The 18,890-nt window shown below is 31.4% G+C and overlaps 1 protein-coding gene across 2 annotated transcripts in view; it reads right to left on the bottom strand.

Annotated features, from left to right (window-relative positions):
• Nucleotides 1-18,482, bottom strand: part of LOC140443636 (glutathione S-transferase-like) — a 41,456-nt gene extending 22,974 nt beyond the window's left edge. Inside the window, exon 1 of one of the 2 annotated variants that reach the window (XM_072534990.1) lies at nt 18,324-18,482. The gene's annotated coding sequence lies outside the window, so the exon portion shown is untranslated. Of the gene's footprint in view, nt 1-3,104; nt 3,127-18,323 lie in introns of those variants that run through there. The other variant, XM_072534991.1, reaches the window with a different exon arrangement.
• Between the last annotated feature and the right edge of the window lie 408 nt (nt 18,483-18,890).

Raw genomic sequence — 18,890 nt, 5'->3', positions numbered from 1 at the left:
AAACATAAATTAATATAGCTTAATATCTTTAAAAACTAATTAATTTTTTATGTGCTAAAATGCCTAAAAAACTAAATAGTGGTTGTCGAGAACTGGTTGCTTGTTTAATAGATTATTTTCAAAAGAGCAAAATAATGGCGGCCCTTTTTTACCATTGCGTGCTGTGAGAAAAGTAATTTAAAGAATTTAAAATATTTAATCTTATATTACAATGTTTATTATCTATTTTAGCGTGTTGCATCAGCCTTAAAACTAAGTTTATCTACTGTTAGTATTATTTCTCAAGCTGTTAAAAATACCGAACTTTTAAAATCACCTCTTAAAAAACGGTATTACAAAAAGACTAAAACTAATACAGAAGAGTTAAATGTTAGTGGTATCAGTGATGTTATTTACGACATGTAAAAAGAAGTAATAGTATTACATAATGAAACTTACTGATTTATTTAATAGATACCCTAGTATTTGAGGTTTAAGTTTTAAATGTACTAAAAATTATACATTTTTATGTGATCTTTTATAATATTATGGATTAAACGTATCTCGTTTTTCACATTATTGAAAAGTGAAAAAATAAATTTTAAATATGTGATTATTTTCTCCATTTTAAAAATCCAATTGACTAGTGTATTCCTTAATATTTGACATTTTAAAAATTCTAAACTGAAATATTTTTAAAATTACATATACTTCATCTAATTTACTTACCGTTGCATGTCATCCGCGTCATATAGCCCGTGAGGTCACATAATACCAACATATATTTGGGCGATAGGTGTTTTTTTAGAATCACTTTGCCGAGTACACTGGCATTACAGCCACTAGACATATTTTATTATATAAGCGTAGAAATAATATTTAAAGATTTCTATTAATGTTAACTTAAAGAAATACACAATAATATGTTTCATTTAATTTGTATAAACGCATTATAAAGCGCTTTTATGAAGAACATTTGTTCGGAACACACTGTAACTGTAATCGAACGAAGGTGATATTTTGGCATACAGTGGTAACAGTTATTTGACAGTTGCGGTATTGACACTTTTTATTTTACATTTTACATAAAATAAAATAAATTGTAATAAATGTATTCCATTTTACATCTTAATACGACGCATACAAGCGGCTCAACTTGTTTTTAACAAGATTATTTTTTTAACTCTTGTTTTGTTTCTATTTATTTACATTAAATATTAAGTTGTTTTGTTGTATAATCCACTTTTGCAATATTTATGTGACCAATTTGATTTTAAATGGATTCAAGATTTTTTATAGGTACTTTGGCAACTATGTCAACTTCGATCTCTGTCAATGATAATGACGTGCAACGGTAAGTAAATTAGATGTAGTCATTTTTTATATATTTATCATTTTAATTACACGTGTAATTTGAATCAGCACGTGGTGAAGCTATGGATGATTCAAATAAACAAAAAAGAAATAATTATAAAACATTTTAACATAATTATAAAACATTAAAACCAAAATACCAAATTATGGCCAGTTTTGACATTTTGTATACCTCTTTTGTAAAAACTCTTTTTATCGTACTTTAATACAATAGCCGAATTGATAATTGCAAAAATCCAACATTGTATGTATTAATATTAAATTATATTTATATAAAATTATGAAGATATAAATAAGTATTATTTGATAGTAAATTTAATTAGTGTATAAACTAAATAAGATGTTTAAAAATAAAATTAATATATTTAAAATTAAATAAAGTAATTTTATTATTTATTTATTTTCTATATTTTAAAAACAAATTTAATAAAGTATTATGTTTGAACCTAAAGCCACCTGTTAACTTTTTAACAAAGCATATGTTGTTGATTGTTAATAAAATATACATAAATATCATTTGATATTAAATTTAAATATTATATAAACTAAAAAATAATGTCTAAAAATAATAATTGTATTTATATGAAATTATTTTAAAACGAAAATTATTACAAAAATTTAAAAAGATAATTAAATGTTATTAATTTTATGACATTTATGACTTTTATTAAATTTTGACAATTATTTCGAATCGAATCTTTTAGGGACACTGTGACAGTTTACTTCTTTTTTATTGTCTATATTTTGTTAGATATTTTTCATGCAGTTTTTAATTTAAATCTGATTAGAGTAAATATATAATGACTAGAAACGAATTGATCGAGGCTAGTGAATCGATGTCAAGAACCACTATTCTATGACGCTACCCGTGACAACGCCATCTTGTGGCGCTAGTTCAGCGACACTCGCCTCAGTATTATACTGCAAAGAAAAAAAGTAATACAACGACAGTATAGAAGTTTCGTAAAAAAAAAATAAGAATCTGGAAATCATCAAATTCTCGATGATGAATATGATGATTCGAACATGGATATGTATGAAGACAATAGTAATGAACACGTAATGTTTGTTAATTGACTAGTTTATATTCCCTAGATACACATAATAAAGTGTAGATAACGAGAGTCATGAACAACAACTGATAAAAAAAAACGAAAAGAATAAAACCTATATAAATATGCAAAACTTTGTGTAAATGTATGATTGTTTAAATAAAAAATATGGTATTCGAAATTACCAAACCTATCAGTTTTGGCATAAAAATGTACTAACCCCATTACACTTAATTTTTTTAAAGATATTTGAATAAACTTATTTTGACAATAAACATAATTTCAAGTTCACAAGTCTTAATTGAGAACAAGTTTAAAAAGAGTAACTTCCATAATATCGGTTCATTTAAAAATAGGAAGGACTTTTAAAGTTCAAGAATGGTATTTTGAAATTATGGCTAAATTGCATTTAAAGCCGTATTAAAGTTGAAACCCCAAACGCCAGTAAACTTAGCTTATGTATGTTCTTAAATGATTTTTGTCAAATAATGACTTATTTAACTTTTTTAATAGAACAACAGATAAGTACCTGCAGATAAAAACTGTATTTACACGATCATTATATTAAACTTATCTCAAGGTTTTCGTTACATTACAAAATGATTTCACCTTGATGTAATTAAACCTCTATAAACAACTACAATTTTATATATAATACACTATTATAATATACAAACATAATATTAAGAGGTACCGTACGTTTTGTAACAGTAGGATGTACAACATAATACAGCACTTTTTTTTAAATATTTTTAACTTCACCGTTCATCTATTTTTATACAAAACTTCCACATACTGTTTGTAAATAAATCTCTTTTTAGATAGGCACATATTTTTGCACGGTGTAAAAGATGACTTGCTTTTTTATCGATGTGTTAACTATTATAGTAAATTTATATCTATATAAAACTATTTTATAGATGTTAATTTATGCACGGTGTAAGACATGATTCAGCAATTTTACGAGGATGTTCAAAACTATAGAAAATTATGGACGGAAATATAGAAAATTATCTTCTTTTTCTTCTTCTTCTTTCACTTCATAAGCAATTCTGCTTATTGGCGAATTAATACCTCTATTAAGTTGTTACTCCATCTTTTGAGCGGTCATCCCATACTTCTACGGATTGGTGAATTATCTCGATATTTTATATCTCCCTCAATCTGCTTATGTGGTTATTTCATTATTTTTTTCTGTTTAGTGTCCATTCGTTTGTACACTGTACCTTACATTTTCTTCTAATAATTTCACTCCACTTTCTATCTCTTGGCGTATTTCCTGTAATTCTTCTCAGTACTCTTATCTCTGACTTTTCCAGAGTAATTTTTGTTATGGCTGTGTCGGGTCTTGTTTCTGGTGCATATGTCATTATGGGTCTTATACTGGCTTTATAAATTTTTGTCGGTTTCGCCATATAGTGTTATTAAGGCATCCTGCCAGTCTATTTGATTTTTGTACTTGATCTCTCACCTCTTTGTCTAGGTCTCCATAGCTGTACAGTGTAATTTGAAGGTATTGTATTTCCAATACTTGTTCAATACTGATACCATCGACATAATGGGAAAAAAAGAAGAGTTATGCTACAGCATACCACAAAAGTAGGAAGAAACACTCACGAAATAGCGGAACTAAGTTGGAAAATAAAATATATGTGCACCAGAGATACAAATAACCCTTTAAATAATGTGTGTTAAGAACTAGAGCAACAGGCAAACAGCTATGAAAGTCATGAACTATTTAAAAAAGTTAAACTTTTGGCCGAGAGTTTGTAACCGTTTCAAAAGATTTAAAAGAAAATCATTATAAATTTCTATTATTTTTTTTTATATAAAACTACTAACCCCATCTATCTGTCAAGTACCTGTAGCCGACTTAAGGATTCTTCTGTAATTCCCAAATATATCCGGTAGATGAGCCTATTCATCAACTTGTCACTCACGCCCAGAATCAGAGCGCCATGATAGCGTCTCGCTTTTTCCTGTTAAGAACGTCCAACCGTTAAGACGTATTTCCGAAGTGGGTCTCATTTAGAGACCCTTATTGGAGAGGCTATAATGCTGATATATCTCTAATACATGTCTCAAGATAATATTGGTATGGAGTTATTCCAAATCCTGGTCCAATAGCCATATTTTTTTATGGAATACCTAACCCCTCTTATCTAGGATGGTGGTGGATTGATATAGGATGTAGCCGAATCAATGGTTTCATTTGGTTGACTGATTAAATAAGAAAAGAAACAGAGCAGATTCAGGTTGTACCAATTTTTATTATATCTTCTTTCAAGAAAACAGAAATGATTACGAACTCAAAGAATGAAAATGTAGTGAAGTGTTTTAATTTTATTTAAAGGTTTAATTTCTCTATCATTCCTAGTGGATAAATAACTATATTATTTTCAATGTAAACAAATTTCGAAATTTGGGGTTAATATATATATTCATTTTCTTTATAACTAATTCTTAATTTAATACGATACAAAGCTTTTTTGTTTATGATAATGTAAACATAAAATGGTATTTTGGTATCCTTTTGATCTTAATTTTTTTTGCTCGTCCCCTTCGAGGATAAACCAGGGGTGGCGTCCAATAGTAAATTATAATTTCATATTATCTAATTGTGCTTGGATTTAAGATACGATATAGTTTCTATATGTTTAAAAAAACCCCGCCCAACACTCTTCGACAACGAGCGATTCTGACCTTGTATATATCATTGTAGTACGCAGTGCTACAAGTTCAAGCCACAATTTCTAGCCATTAAAGACCATAATGGTAAAGTAAAAATTGACATAGAGAGTATTGCAGAGACATGGAAATGTTACTGCTCAGAATTATATAAAAACACTTCAAAATATGCATGTCTCAGAACACAAGAAACATTCAATCAGAGAGGCAGAACCAATAATCTTACGAGGAGAAGTAGAGAAGGCTCTCAATCAACTAAGAAACAAAAAATCCACAGGGATCGATGGCATACCAGACGAGACTCTAAAAGCAGTGGGGGAGATTGGCGTAGATATAATATTGTATATGTGTAACATAATATGGATCCCAGGTGAATGACCTAATGAATGCAAGCAAAATCCTGTTACATATAAATCAATGAACGGTTAAAGAACTTTCTACTTCTACAGATAGCCGAATAACAATGCGGATTCGTACAAGAAAAAGAAACGCTGGAGCAGATGATGAACACCAGACTGATAATAGAAAAATCGAGGAAACACAACATACCAATCCTGCTCTGTTTTGTAGATTAGACAAAGGCTTTCGATTCAGTAAAATGGGATTCCTTCTGGAGTATGATGAAAAATATGGGAGTATCTAACCACCTAGTTAACCTTATAAGAAATCTGTATAATAAAAACTCAGCCAAAGTTAAACTATACGGAATATATTCAGATGCGTACAAAACAAAGAAAGGAGTTAGAAGTATTTTTTATGTTCAGGTAATTTCTCGATTACCATAAAATTTGTTTTTTTTTACAGAAAATAGAGAAATAACATTGCAACAAACAGGAAAAGTAGTAATCTTGATTTTAAAATTTACAAGGAGTATCCACTAAATTGAATGTATTTTTATTTTAATTTATAATTTTTGATTTTCTATTCGTATCTAAATTTTGTACAAAATTAGAATATCATATTGTCAGAAGAAAACAAGAAGCGTGTTGAAACATCCACGGATCCATTTGTTTGGATGCAGTGGTATGACGAACTTGAAAGTGAAGATAGTAAGGCAGTGGATAGTGAAGATGAAATATACAATCCTGAAGAAGAAAATGGGTTTGTGGGAAAAGTGGTTTGTGGTAAAGAACAAAAAAAAAACAAAATGGAGAAAAGAAACACCTAATCTTAACGTCAGATCTAGAGCTAATAATATAATAAACCATTTATCTGGTTCGAAGGGACTTGCTAGAAATGCAAAATCAAGAATTGAGTGTTGATTACTACTTACTACTAATATCTATATTCAAAACATCAGAGATCGATTTCAACAAGAGCGAGATGCAAGAAACACAGATGAAAGAGAAATAAGGACATTTATTGGGATTCTTTATAAAATCAGTGTATTAAGATTTTCTCGAAAACAGAAAATTTTTGACAACTCAAAAGAAAGTGGTGTAGAATTATGTTACTTGGCTATTAGTGAAAAACGTTTCAGAATTTGTTTTGAGGTATCTACGTTTCGAGACAGAGTTCAAAGAAGAGAAATTGATAAACTGGTTCCTATTAGGGAGATTTTTTAATAATTTTTAGAGACGCTTAACAAGCTGAAATAATTACAATGAATAATCGGACAAAATTCGCTGTTGACCGATTAGACCAATTGTGTGAAAGATATATGTGTCGAGAAACACTCGTCGATATCCACTGGTAATTTTTTATGACCTCTTGAATATATCAGCAATAAACTTTTTATGCATTTTTAAATCTAACTATTTTAACAAAAAGGTTACAAGGTCGGATTTTATAGAAGAACTGGCATAGCAATTAATTAGGCCCCTAATTGAATTTAGACGTAAAATTCCCCAAGTGCATTCGGAACTTCGTCTGCGCTCCCGTGTTCTCCTAGTTACAGATGTGGCAATATCGCTACCTCAGACAAGTCGTTTATATATTTTGTGATCAAAAGCGTGATAGATCACCTCGAAAACAATGTGAAAAGTGTAACAGATATGCCTGCAAAGAACATTGAGGGAAATTTGTAGAGTGCATGCAGCAAATTTAGCCTATTTTCCATTAAAAATATTTAACGTAAAATTAATCTTTATGTTTTGGTTTTATCCCAAAATTACTATGCAATGCATGTTGCATTTAATAAAGAAAATAAGGTTAGATAGATAGATAGATAGATAGAACGTTTATTGACCACTTTACATAAAGTTTGAAGTCCGTATAAAAAATACAATAAAAGATATAATAATGTAAACTTAAAATTAACTTAACCATATTGGCTAAAGTAATATACATATGTAAGTATTAGCAGAAGAATTAAAATTAAAAATTTAAGATAAAAAAATCTCTAACCAAAAAAAAAAAACAAACCTAAACTGTCACATAAAAAATCTTTGAAATATGGAAGTAACAAAAATGTGCAAATAATTAAGAATATTCCCGAATCGATGACTAAATAAACTAATACATAAAACTTAGTACATTTTAATAGCAATAATACAATGTGATATGTAGATAGTAAATCGACAGTATTCTGACCAAACTGGGTACACGTTATAAAGGTGTATTGAGGTATTCTGTCTTTGAGTAAAAACAATATGTTAAAAAATGCTTTCTGATCCTATTTTTAAACAGTGGTGGAGACAGAATTTTTATTTCGTTAGGCAGATAGTTATACAAGTGAATATCAATTGAATTCTTTGTGCTCTTTGATAGTCTGAATCGTTGTGACCTAATTAAATCCCTCGATCTTGTTAGATGATCATGTAATTGGGAGTTTATAGTAAACTTATTTTTATTATCGTGAATTTCCAACAGTGTTGCATACATATAAAGCGAAGGTAGAGGCATAATACCCATGTTCAAAAATAATGGTTTACAATGATCCCTTAAATCCGCTCCAGCAAGTATCCTCACCACCTTCTTTTGTAATTTAAATATTCTGTCGGCATGACCAGAGTTGCCCCAAACAGCTATTCCATATTGTATATGACTATGAAACAATGAAAAGTAACACATTTTAAGGGTACTTTTAGGTACCAAATATACCAGGTTACGCATTACAAATATTGTACTGGCGAGTTTAGAACTTAAGTTGTCTATATGGATGCCCCAATCTAAGTTGTCATCCATAAAAATCCCTAACAATTTGATGCTATATCCAAAAATGTGTCTTCGATCTGAACTGAAAACTATATTTTGATTTTTATCCTCGTTTAGTTTTAGTTTATTATGTATAAACCAGTTTTTAATTTTAAGCACATCGTTTCCTATTTTGTTATTTAAATTATATTGATTCTGGTCGGTACTAATAACGGTTGTATCATCTGCAAAACATATACACCTTAAGGGGTGGGTATAATGAAATATATCGTTGAGATATAGAAGAAAAAATGTAGGCCCTAATATAGACCCTTGGGGAACTCCATGTTCAACATTGTGAAAATTGGAGTAGTTATTATTTAAAAAAACGGCCTGTTTTCTGTTTATTAAATACGATCGAAATAAATTAAGAGCATTTCCCCTTATGCCATATTTGTGCATTTTGTCTAAAAGTAAAGTGTGTGAGACACAATCAAAAGCCTTAGATAAGTCACACAATGTTAAAGACACGAAGTGACCTCTCTCTAGGCCATCAACTACTTCCCTTACAATTTCCTGAATTGCTTGAGTAGTGCTGCATTTTTTTCTGAAACCATATTGATTACAATGAAGTATTTTGTACTTTTCTATGTACTCTATTAAGCGGTTATTCAAAATACTTTCAAAAATTTTACCAAGAATGGGAATAATAGAAATAGGGCGATAATTTTCAATTTCTTCTGGAGATCCTTTTTTGAGTAGCGGTAACACTTTTGTTACTTTTAATACATCGGGAAAAATTCCTTCGATAAGGCAAAGATTATAAAGTATGACCAGTTTATCAATAATAATATCCAGAGTTTTTATCACTAATTGTTTGTTTAAGAAGTAAAAATCAGTGCATTTTGAGTTTTTCAAGCTGTATAATGTATTCCTAACTTCAGTATCACTAACAGGTGTTAAAAACAACGAGTGGCAAGGGGAGTATATTCCCTCCAAAAAATTCATGGCATCATTTTCATCTGTCTCATCTAACGAGTTCAATATATTTCCCGCTACCGAAATAAAGTAATTATTAAACTCGTTTGATGAAATATTGCATGAAGTTACTTTTTTATTTTGAGTTTTATTCCTATGATAATTGATGACTTTCCAAGAATCTCGAGATATATTATCAGATTTTAAGAAAAACTGCTCATATGCCAGTTTTTTCTTTATTGATATTGTTAATTGATAGTGTTTTTTGAATTGATTATAGAGAGTGTAATCACTAGTAAGGTTAGCAGTAATTTTTAACGACCAATCCACAGATTTTAATGATTGTTTTAACATTTGGGTGCCTTTACATGTTATGTGTCTTCTGAATATCCTATCATTGTCAATTTGATCAGATTTTATTTTTAAATTCAGGAATTGAGCACAATGATCAGCAAGGCATGGGTCTACAACACCACACCCAACTATTTCATTATCTATATTTGTTAAAATATTATCTAAACAACTTGCTGATGTAGCAGTGATTCTTGTAAATTCATCAATCCTCATAGTTAAACCAAAAGAAGAAATTAGATCGGAAAAATATTTTAATTCATTTGAAGTGCCTTTGAAATCAATATTGAAATCCCCAATTATAATTTTTCAAACAGGCCTAAGAAAATTTGGAAATCTGCGTTACCTGTTCTATACACTGATACTAGAATAGTTTTTATATCTATAATTTCCAAAGCACAAAATTCACCTTCATATTCACAAGATATATCATAAGAAACTGGACGTGTAGATATTTTGCCATCGCAGAAAATAGCAACACCCCCATGTTCTCTACTTTTTCTACAGTAACAAGTTGATAAAAAGTATCTGTCAATTATCACTGTTGTTAATTCAGATTCTCTAAGCCAATGTTCAGAAAAGCACAAAATATTGTAATAAACTTTGTGTATTTATATGAAAAATGCTTACCAAACTGGTTTGGTCAGGATTTACTACCCACTTTTGTTTATCAGAACTTATCATATCACTTTCACAAAAACAGGTGTTTCCTATATTCTTTTGCACTACCGCTGATTCTATTCGTACACTTTTATCTACATCTCGTGCGGCTTTCTGGGTGTTACGTGAAAAACACGTTGTACGTGAGCTCCACATGGCCATATTTTAGGAGACATAGCTTCTTTAAAATTGTTATTAAAAATTGTAACTTTAAATGAACTGTAAATATCAGGATGCTTTGATTTTAGGGATTCTACCTCTACTTCGGGAAATGTAGTCTTCATAAGTTCCCTCATATTTTCCGCAGTCATATCGGGATCGACCCTGTATACATGTAGGTCTATCAACTTATGTACTCCCTTGATTTCTTTTCCATTTAATATCATTTCAGTGTTTTTTCCCACAACTAAATGCTTTCTTTTTTTCCTTCTATCTACTTCTGTCCATTCAGATTTTTCCTGGTTACTTTCACCTACGTATATGTACTCATTTAACTTTTGTTCTGTAGTTACTTGTAATATCGCTTCTGAAACATCTTTCTTTGTAACTTCACATTTCTGGGAAGAACTGGCAACAGTGCGATCTTTGTTCGCGTTGATGAGTTGACGAACTGATTTTGTTTCGACTGAATCCATAAGTGTGTCTTTCTTTATTACCTTATTTTGATGTATAAGTTGTTCTTGATTTTCGACAACATTTTTTTGCGAATTTAATTGTTTTAGTAAATCAATATGTTGACTCATAAGGTCAATTTTTCCGTATAGCTCTTTAATTAGGGTATCTTTTTGTCTAATTATATATTTGAATATGTTAATATCAATTACCTTATCATCTAAGGCTGTTTTAGCAGTTCAAGTACACTGCGATTTGAAATGGGCGTATCACTTACTTTTCTACACTGCTTACGCGAGACCATCTTTACTCAGTGCCGCCGGCCGACGGGTAGTTTAATGACAACAAATACATTATTCTCCATTCAAATTAGTTTTAACACGAACTAACTGACCGTACGTTCATGAGATTTGACATCACGAAGGCGATAACGATGAAACTAAGCCTAATGATGAGTAACACGTTTCACTATTAGATTTCAGTATTTCTTAGCAATTTTCTTTAAAATTGGAACACGCTTTTCTCGACTATTACTGGACACAGAAAGGTGAAACAAAAATCAACGATTACAGAAAAAAAAACTCTTTCGAGTGATGGGCGTAAAAAGTTTGGTTATAATAGAACGTTAAACAGTATATTCCAATTTTTCAACAGAAGTTTCAAAAAAATAAAAAAAGTAAAACCATCAGTTTAAAGGCAACATAATTTCGAATAACGTGTCCAAATTTCGAGACATTTTGTCAGTAAATAACAGAGAAAACACTGTCCCTAGGTTTTGGTGCACCGATAAAACAGCCTTAAGTTATCCATTGCTTCCAAAAATATTTGATCTTCAGGTTTCACTGGTAAACAACATTCAATCAACTCGTCATTTATAAACTTAACATTGTTACTCTTTCGAGCACAACTCACATGGATGCTAGCGTCACAATTTATGCACTTTACTCCATTTACTACAGTTTTTTTACACTTTTTACAATATTTATTTTGGAGAGACATTTCACACGTCTTTACACCTGCTTGCCGTGTTGCCATTGCATTATTATGGATATGTGTACCTTGGCGCAAAATTATAGGCATAAATGCATTAAAATACATTATTTAAATTTTTAGAAGTTTTCAGTGTTTATTTTCTCTTATTAGAAGTTATTCATTCCATAATAATATTTTCTATTTTTACAGTATCTCATCTTTATATAAGTTTTTGTTTGTCCCCTATGTATTTGTGTATTTTATGCCATGTATTCAGTAGGTATTTCTCCGTTATTTTATTTTTAGACAAATTTAAATATTTTTAATATTTACAAAAATGCTTAGTCAGCTAATTACGCAAATTTGCCCGCGATTTTAGATTACGTCACAACTGTACGATCCCAACCTTGACATTCAATATAATTATTATGTGTTAAAAGATTTTGACATTCAAAATCCGTATATACGAGTGTTGTTCTGAAAAGTTTTAGTACTAAAACTTTATAACTTAATACTCTTAATAAAAACTAAAACTTTATACTCTTAATATGGCCAACGAATTAATCATAAAAAAAAAACAAAATAATCATATCATGATAAAATGGCAGCAGAGGGTTTCCAGACATGATTTTATACTTTTTATGTACTTTTTACTTCTTTGTAAGTGCGCTTTTTGTTCTGAATGTTCGCAATTACTCCAGTTGTCAGACGAAAATACCACTAAACCTCTAAAAATCATACAAACAAGCTGAATTTTGCAGAAAATGTCAATTTTAGGACGCTAAAATGATGCAAAAAAGTTTACTGCTTTTACTGCCGGGCTTTACCCAAAAACCCCCCACGTAAAGGGGGAAAACAACGATTGAAGTGATCGACAATTTTGAATGTCAGTTATGCATGCGAAGTCAATACTTAATAAAATTTGTTTCAGCTCGACGTCAATAGAAGTCAATACTTAATAAAATCTTTTGATTTAAGTGTCCTACTTAAAAATCAAGATGCGTTTTAAAGGTGAAGAATGTAGATTTCGTATGCAGTTTTTGTGTTTTGCCGGAAATAAACTCAGTTTTTGTAAAGGTATTAAATAAATAAACGTGGCGAGATTTTTGCCATTTTTTATGATTCTCATGAGATCAATACGCTATAGAGTTTTCATAACTAGAACCTAATCGTCAAAACCTATAGCATGAAATTTTAGTTTTGAGTTTTGGCAACAAATGTAAGGCATTTGAAATATGCGTAAAAAACGCTGAATTTAAACTTTTAGACAATAGTCTAAATTTTTGCGTTTTTAGTCATATTTCAAATGCCTCATATTTGTTGCCAATAATAAAAATCGGATTTTAATGTTATAGATTTTAAAAACTGGTCTCCAACAATAAAAATTTCACTATGACCGGTGAATGAAAATAATAAATTTTATTGATCTCACCAGAATCGTAAAAAATGGCAAAAATTGCGCAAAGTTTATTTATTGAATAGCTTTATAGAAACCGACTTCATTTGCCGCATAATACAAAAATTGCATACAAAATCTGCACTCGTTACCTATAAAAAGATTAAAATTTTGATTTTGGTCGATAGGACACTGATCAAAAGATATTGATTTTTTACCGATACAAATTTAATTTAACATTGATTTCGCCGGCGTAACTGACATTCAAAATCACCGGTCGCTTTAAGCCTTGTTTCTGAGAGAACGGTTCATCCTTTCAATTAATAAAATCAATGAAGGGTTGTTCAATCTTTAAAACTCAGAACATAAAATTTCAATTTTGAGTTTTGGTAACAAATATGCGAATAGTCATTTGAAATATGCCTAAGAAACACTGAATTAAAACTCTCACATCACAAAAGATCTCACGTCACAAGAAATGCGTCTACAACGACGGCATTAAGAGGAATTTATAGTTGAGGTTGTTTTGTTTTAAAAAACGTACTTGTGAAATCGCAAAGAAGGAGTTTTAAACGTTTTAGATGGTTTGTAAGTTTAAATTCAGCGTTTTTTAGGAATATTTCAAATGCATCATATGTATTGAAAGTACTCAAAATTGAAATTAAATGAAGATTAGACTTCAGCAATGAAAATTCCATAGTGACCGGTCAATGAAAGTAATAAATTTTACTGTCTCATGAGAATCGTAAAAAATAGCAAAAATCGTGCAACTTTCATTTATTTAACAGCTTTATACAAAACTGAGTTTATTTGCTGCAAAATGCAAAAATTTGTTATGAAAGCTGCTCTCTTCATTTTTAAAACGCATTTTGAGTTTTATTGATAGGGTACTCTAATCAAAAGATATCGAATATTTACTGTCGAGTGGATACAAAATTTATTTAAAAAATTTTCACGCCCCTAACTGACATTCAATCGCCGGTCGCTTCAAGCATTGTTTCCGAGAGAACGCTTCATTCTACAGAAAAAGTTCTTATAAACATTTTTGTTTAAAATTAAGTCTTGTTTTTTTATTGTGATTTTATTGGGAAGCCTGGGGGTAGAAGTGATCTACTTTTTTGCATCTTTTTTGGTACCCAAAAGTGACATTCTCAGCAAAATTAAACTTGTTCGTATGATTTTTAGAGGTTCAGTGGCATTTTCGTTTCTGACGACTGGAGTAATTGTCTAATGGGGACATCAAATAAAATCGAACAAAATATTTAGGAGCGGTAAAAAAGCATGTTGTGGTATTACATAACTATCTTTGAGTTGTTTTTATAAGAATAAACTATTAATTATGCTTATCAACAGGTATTCAGTGATTTGACGCACAAATATCACAATATTAAGAATTATTATGCAGCTGATCTTTAAAATAGCTCCGCCTGTGGTGACAAATAAGTGGATCGAGTAGCTCAGGAGTCACCACTGTCAACCCTAAGCCCGGGTAAAGGAGGAAGGTTGGGCAGTGAGCTGACAATCCACTCCCGGAAAACACACTGTTACGAAACCTGAACATTTGCATCGGGATACAGAACGGAACTTTCGGAAACGACTCAAGCTACGAAACAAGGACTATATATTTGGAAACTGGAATGTGAGGAAACTAAATAAACCAGGAGCACAAACCGCATTTCTGCAAGAACTAAAAAGATATAAGCTCATGATTACTGCTCTTGGAAGCAAAGAATGTGAGGTTGCATTTGTGGTGGATAATGATTTTAAGTCAAAAATGATAGACTTCCAAGCAGTCAGTGAAAGGATACGCAAGTTAAGAATTTGCACCCACATCTTTAACCAAACAATGATAAACATTCACTGCCCAACAGAAGGACAAGAACAACATACAAAGGAAAGCTTCTACCAACAGCTGGAGATAGTATATGACACTGCGCCCAAAAATGACATCAAGATTATAATGGCTGATATGAATGCTAAAATAGACAATGAGCCGCAGTTCTATGGCATAACAGAAAAACACGCACTGCACAATGAAACAAGCGAGAATGGGGAGTTTTTGATAAATTTTGCCACCAGTAAAAACATGGTTATAAGTTCCACACGCTTCCCATATAACGACATACACAAAATGACATGGATGTCACCAGATGGAACCACAACCAACCAAATAGACTATGTGCTAATAGACAAAAGGGCAGCCAGTAGTATCTCAGATACAAGTTAACAAAGAATGAAACGAAAGACAACAAAGAACAAACAAACTTTACCTGGAAAAACTGAAGATTCAGGAATGTAAAGAGAAGTTTTTTGGAGAACTGCACTCCATAGAGGGCAAATGGAATAATATCAAAACAGCAGTACTGCGGCAGCGGCAAAGTCCACCCTGGGAAACAAGAAAAAGACGAGAAGAGGAGCATGGTTTGATGACGAGTGCAGACAAGCAATAGTCGAAAGAAATGAAGAACACAAAGTGTATATAACAAGAAGAACACGGGAAAGACGAACAACATTTGAAGTCGCAAGACGGAAAGCAGACAAGATATGTAGAAATTAAAAAAGAGCCTATGAAAATGAACAAATAGAAAAAATGGAAGAAAATTTCAAAAACAACGAAATCAGAGGGGCTTACGAATACCTAAAAAAGATAAAAAGTGGGTATAAACCTCAAACAAGTCTATAAAAAGATGAAAGTGGGCAAATAATCAGTGACCAACAAAAAGTCATAGAAACCTGAAAGCATTATTTTTAGACCTTATTTGGTACACAAGTAGATATGGAAGATGAAATGGGTACGAACTACGTAGAAGAGAATGAAGTAGAGAATGGAGTAGAATCTCCAACCATAGAGGAAGTTCTCAAAGCTATTAAGGCCCTGAAAACCAATAAATCCCCGGGAGTTGACGAAATACCAGCAGAATTGTATAAGGTAGGTGGCGACCACCTAGCAAGTCACATACATGCGCTCATTAAAGACATATGGCCAGAAGAGAAAATACTCGACGACTGAAAGAAAAGTATAGTATGTCCGATCTATAAAAAAGGAGACAAACTCCAGTGCAAAAAATACCGTGGAATTTCTCTACTATATACAGCATATAAAGTCTTCACGTATATTATAAACCAGCAGCTCCAACCACTAGCAGAAAATATTATTGGAGAGTATCAGACGGGCTTCCGACGGGGAAGATCGACACTGGATCAAATATTTACAGTCAAACAGATCTTTAGTAAATCATGGGAACATGACATTGATGATCACAACGTGTTTATAGATTTCACACAGGCATACGACTTAGTCAAAAGGAACATACTCTACAACATATTGGCTGAATTAGCAATACCACACAAGCTAATTAGACTCATTAAAGCCGCAATGGATGAAACTCAGGCATGTGTACGAATACAAAACCACCGAACAGAATTTTTCAAAATTTCGCAGGGATTAAAGCAGGGAGATGAGCTGGCCCTAACTTTGTTTAACCTGGCACTGGAGTATGCAGTTAGGCAAATGCAAACTGGACGAGGAAACCTACTGACCAAACGAACGATTCAACTGGCCGCTTATGCCGATGATATTAATATTATGAGTAAAACATCAACAGGAGCACAGGAAAGATATGCAGAGTTAAAAATGCAAACAAAAATGCTAGGTCTGGAAATTAACACAGAAAAAAGAAAAATAATGATACAGACACGAAGAAATATAGTCTCACAAAACAATATACATGAAGATGGCATTAAAACGGTTGGAAAGTGTAAATACCTGGAAGTAGAAATATATGCCGACGGATCAGAAGATGGAGAAATACGGAAGAGAATAACGCAGGCAAACAGAGCTTATTTTGCCCTCTCCCATATATTTCGGTCTAAAAATCTACACCGAAATACAAAGATGAAAATCTATAAAACCTTAATTCGACCAATAGCATGCTAGGGCAGTGAAGTATGGGTCCTGAAAGACACATCTAAAAGCAAATTCGATACATTCGAAAACGGACCTGTGAGGGAAAACGGAATCTTCAAAAGTCGACACAACAACGAGCTTTATTAACTTTATAAGGAAGCACCGCTGTCAGACTTCATTAGAATACAAAGATTGCAATGGGCCGAACATGTGATAAGAATGGGAGAGGATAGGCTACCAAAAAGAGCACTGAATCCTAGAATGCAGGGAAAGAGACCGGTTGGAAAGCCAAGAAAGCTCTGGGAAGACAAAGTAAACAGCGACGCACAAGCCCTTTTAGGAGTCCGTGTATGGAGAAGATTAGCCACAGACAAGTAAGGGTGGAGGCAAAAAAGAAAGGAGGCCACGGCTTAATTTGGGATGTAGTGCCGTAGAAGAAGAAGAAGATGATGTGTAAAATGCGATTATCTCGAAAACTGTTGAGTTTTAAATTTATTAACAAGTATATCTTTTTTTTTTGTTAAAATAATGTATCCTTTGACACAAATAACGCAAACTTTAAGAGCAAAAAAGTTAAGCGCAAATGTATGCCACATTTGCGGCATATGTGGGCATATATGGAGCCCTCTATCAGCTATATCAAAGTATGCAACAAATTCCTTATACTCAAAAGCCCAGTTATAAATTTTTATACATAAATTACCACAAACATAAGTTATAGCGAAAAATATAATTTTAAATTTCAACTTTAAAACCCTGTATCTTTCTTAATATAAATATTTTATTAAAGCAAGGTGGCTGAAATCGTAATATTTTTAAGTGTAGATTCTACTGTTCCTTTTTGTACAATTACTTAAGGACCACCCTGTATATAATAACTACTACTACTACTACTTATATTTTTTATCTATGTTATAGAGAGTGAATTATTACGAAAGTAGTTAATTGAAAATAAGTTTGCAGGTTTTTGTTTTGATTTTTTAATCATCTAGTATTTTTTGTTTAGAATGTTTAACATTCGGTTATCTAAACCGGTTGAATAAAAATAAATATTAAAATATAATCAGGAATTGGTTGTAACTGTTTAGTTCAGCAGTTAATACTAATTAATATAATTCAAATATCCTTTTCACAAGAAAAATTGATTTGTGAACTCCTAAAAGCTATTTTATACGCCAACAAGAGCGTAACTTATAACATTTTTAACAACTAGTATAATATTATATTTTTGTAGAAAATTAAAAAATGTGTTTACATTTAACCACAAAAAATAACTTACCGACAACAACTAAACAAGAAACCTACTACACACCTATTAGAACCTCCAGTGACTAAAGTTCTGATTGTAATTGTGAACTAAAAAAACGTTGTTCGGTTCGGTCTCGGTGCTAAAACGCCGAACGTTTGAAGGTTGAACGTTGAACACACACAGCGCAAAGTACAACAGAAAACTTAGAAAAAGAGGGGATCGGGGAATACAAACATTAATTTGATGTGGTATGTGCAGTTTCAAGGCCATTTTCTACAACTTTTGGGAGTGTGATGTAATGGATAAGTAGATAATTATACCAGGGTACTGTCATAATTTGTGTATGAATAATATTATGAAGTACAAAGACTACATAAGCAAATCCGCTCAAAAATATATGTAGCTCTTATATGGAAATATGGACACTTTTAAGGCACAAAATAAAATTAATAAACTAACGAAAAATTTTTAGACAATATTACGTTATATTTTCCATTTCCTTAATATGTTAGTGATTTGACTTTACAATTTCATCTTGCACATCGTCTCTGCTCTTCACGTTTCGCCATGAAGTGTTCTTTCCCATTAAATTTTATG

The sequence above is a fragment of the Diabrotica undecimpunctata genome, chromosome 6 (genome assembly GCF_040954645.1).
Source record: "Diabrotica undecimpunctata isolate CICGRU chromosome 6, icDiaUnde3, whole genome shotgun sequence".
In the NCBI taxonomy this organism is placed as follows: domain Eukaryota; kingdom Metazoa; phylum Arthropoda; class Insecta; order Coleoptera; family Chrysomelidae; genus Diabrotica; species Diabrotica undecimpunctata.
Note: the sequence above shows the minus strand (reverse complement) of the source record. Positions and strands in the feature narration are given on the sequence as shown.